Consider the following 3,933-nt stretch of genomic DNA (forward strand, 5'->3'; position numbering starts at 1 on the left):
TCCTGGCTGCACAGATGAGGTCATTCATCCTCTATCTGCATTGGATGGGCAACCTCTTCTGTACAGCATTGGCACTCACCACCGCTGCCACCATCTGCCATGCTGGGTTGGTGATGCTGGTGCCCATCCTGTGGTCAGAGCGGGAGTAAAGGACATCACGACAGGCCACCATGGTGTCCAAATGGCATTCCAGTGATGCGTCAATAAACCTGGGGGCTGCAGTCTTTTTGCCTTTCATGGACAACTTCCCTGCAGTAGTCATGGGCTGAAAGCACTGAGATGTGTATGTGCAACTGAACTTTAAATAGGGCACCCGGTGTGATGAAGCAGTGAGGTGATAGCGTGGTGGGTGAATGAGCTCCCTTCCATCAAGGAAACATGTGTTTCCCAGGAATGCATTAGTAATGCAGCAGGATTGGGATGATACCACGTGAAAACCCACCATCGCGGCCGCACTTAAAATGATGTTTTACCCACCTGCTACCACACTTAGTGCAAATCTGGGATGATTCTGCCCATGGTGTAAGGGGTAACATATTAGCATAGATAAAGGATTGGTTAGCTAACAGGAAACAGGAAGTAGGAATAAATGTGTCTTTTTTGGATTGGCAAGCTGTAACTAGTGGAGTGCCACAGGGATCAATGCTGGGTCCTCAACTATTTACAATCTATATCAATGATTTGGATGAAGGGAGAGAACAAATAGTAGCTAAATTTGCCAATTACATTGTTATGACGTGGCTGATGATGTGTGCCAGGCAGACCAAATCCACAAGGGAAACTTAGTTGCACTATCACGCCAGTTTAGCAACTTATATTTATTACGAGATGTGTGCACTGAATTCAGAAGTAATGAGTCCACCAAAACCTGTACAGATTTTAAAAACTAAATTAAAATATTTATTAACAAAATAAAAGATTTCAAGACTACCATTACTTAATACTATAACAAATCCTAAAATTCCCAATTAACCTGACTCCCAGTTGCACACCCGCTTTAAGGCAACAGTCCAAAATAGATTTTAGATTTAAGACCAAAACCAGCAAGTTAACACAGTACCCACTTGACAGTGGAATTCCAAATGGCTTTCTCCAACTTCAGTTACTGGACAGAGCCAACTTATGCACAAATGGTTGGAGGCTTCTTAAAGGCTGTTTCACACACTCCTGTTAGATCTTACATGGCCCTCACTTCACATATCTAGTCATTCTCCTTTATATATGTTTCTCTCTCTTTAATATGTAAATTCTGTTGTTCCATATGTCTTTGGAATGGTACCTTTCCCATAAGATAGAAACTTTCATGTTGCCAATATTGTCAGTAAACTTTGAGAAAAATAAACACCCCTTAGCCTTGTTTATCTGACTAGTTGTAAACAGATTAACATCCATTTGAAATCCAAACAATCCCTTCACTTATCTAAAAATGCAAATTCCCATCACAACCTCCATGCTAAGCCAGCATCCATGTTTACTCATTAGTACTTCAAGCACATTTCTACACCTAGCTTCTTTTGATAATTCCAAGCTTGAAGTCTACCTGACTCCAAATGTAATTAAATCACACAGACAGGACCAATTATACTCACCCCCATAAACCAGAAAAATATGAAAATTATTATCCTTTCGTAACAACACCAAGATAGGTAGGAAAGTAAGTTGTCAAGAGGAAGTAGAGGGACTGCAAAGGGATAAAGCTAGGTTAAGTAAGTGGGAAAGAAGTTGGCAGATTGAGTATAACTTTGGTAAATGTGAACTTGTCTACTTTGGCAGGAAGAATAGAAAAGCAGTATACTACTTAAATGGAGAAAGATTACAGAACTCAGTGGTAGAGGGGGATCCAGGTGTCCAGGTAACATGAATCACATAACGTTAATATGCAGGTATAGCAAGTGATTAGGAAGGCAGCTGCAAGAGGAATGGGCTATAAAAGTAGGCAAGTTTTACTATAGCTCTATAAGGCCTTGGTGAGACTACATCTGGAATACTGTGTGTCAGGGTTCCCGTTGCCCCCTTAAAAGTGTCCTTGGACTTTAGGATTTATAAAAAACAAAATTGCACAAACACAGTGTTTGGCTCAACCAAGATTTTGATGTTTTATTGAACCCACTAACGTTCCTATTACAGATACTTCTATGACTAGTTAAAATAACACAGGAAAACCCCAAAATTAAAACAACCCGTTCTCAGTACAAAACCTCCTGCAGCTGGTTGAAATTGACACCCCAATTCCCAGCTGAACCCTTCAGCGATTCGACCCCAGCTCCAAGTTAACCCAAAGCAAAGACACCGTGACTCGGTTTAAAACTTACAAAATACAGGCAAAACATTAAGTCTTGTCCTGAAACCTTCTGAAACCTTCAGACCAATAACACTACGATATGGCTAGGAAAAAAAAACACTTGCAAATTACCAGAAAAAACACCACGCTTTCACCCTAAACCTGCACAAAACCCTTAGATCAATATCACTACGATTTAGTCTGAAACAATTTACAGTCCCCAATACAGCTGGTCTGTTCAGTGTTGATTGTAGGTCCTGAGTCAAGGTGACCAGTACTGGCTCTTCTTCTGACTGCAGCATAACACCCTGATATGTTCTTCTGTTTATAATAATTCAGCTCCAACATATCAAACATATTCCCTGTTGGTCCTGCTGTTCCAATGTCCAGCAGTTAGCACTCTTAGTTTATTCCACGCATAGCCCAGCCGAATGTGATCAGCTGATGCTGGTTGAAGCAATACAGGGTTTTTTCCATGGGAGATATATCCCAGACAAATATTATCAGTTCTCATCGTATGAACAATTCTCCTGCTGCTTGGGGTAACACAGTAATAGCACCTGGCTCCAAGGTTAATGAAGGTTTGAATGACCCGATTCTTCTTCTCAGGACAAACCAATCGTAGTTGCAATACCAGATTCCAGTACTATTGTTTGTGGTGCAGACCTTAGTGGTGTTACCATTCCTTGAGTGTATTGTATTGATGACATGTTTCTTGTGCCATTGCATTGGATAAACAGACTCTTAATTGCGTTAGTCAATGGCAGGTAATGGCATTTCCCTGGTACCATAAACACTCTAATAGCAATCAATGTCCAAACCCTTTTGATGAGCCACTATTTTTTTTAACTAAATGTCCGAATTAACCCCTTGCTGCCCAGCACTGTGCTGTTGGCTGCAGCTTGGCTTTTGAAGTTTATAGTTTCAAACATGAGGTCAAATTATGTCCGTGGGTTTGTATTTTTTTTATTCCATATATTTCCCAGTTGGAGGGGATTCCAAAATGTACACTGTTGGTCTCCTTATTTAAAAAAAGATATGATCACTTTAGAAGCAGTTCAGAGAAGGTTTGCTGGACTCATTCCTGGGATGAAGGGGTTCTCTTATGAAGAAAGGTTGAACAGGTTAGGCCTATATACCCATTGCAGTTTAGAAGAATGGGAGGTGATCTTATTGAAACACATAAGATCCTGAAGGGACTTAATAGGGTGGATACCTAGAGGATGCTTCCTCTTGTTGGGGAGACTAAAACTAGGGGAAATAGTTTAAAATACAAGAGGTCTCCCTTTTAAGACAGAGATGAGCAGAAACTTTTCTCCCAAAAGGGTCGTTGGTTTGTGGAATTCTCTTCACCAGAAAATAGTGGAGGCTGGGTCTTTGAATTTACGCAAGGCAGAGTTCGACAGATTTTTGTTAGGCACAGAAGACAAGGGTTATGGCAGGAAGACAGGAAAGTGGAGCTGAGACCACAACCAGACCAGCCATGATTTTAATGAATGGTGGACCAGACTCAAAGGGCCAAATGACCTATTCCTGTTCCTATGTTCCTATGTACCTAACTTATTTTACATTTTAAATTTCTGGGTGAGAGTATTATACCTGACAGTCATCAATCTGAGATGAAAATTAAATTAATTAACAACTAAATAATT

This window comes from Cetorhinus maximus, chromosome 5 (genome assembly GCF_964194155.1).
Source record: "Cetorhinus maximus chromosome 5, sCetMax3.hap1.1, whole genome shotgun sequence".
Lineage (NCBI taxonomy): Eukaryota > Metazoa > Chordata > Chondrichthyes > Lamniformes > Cetorhinidae > Cetorhinus > Cetorhinus maximus.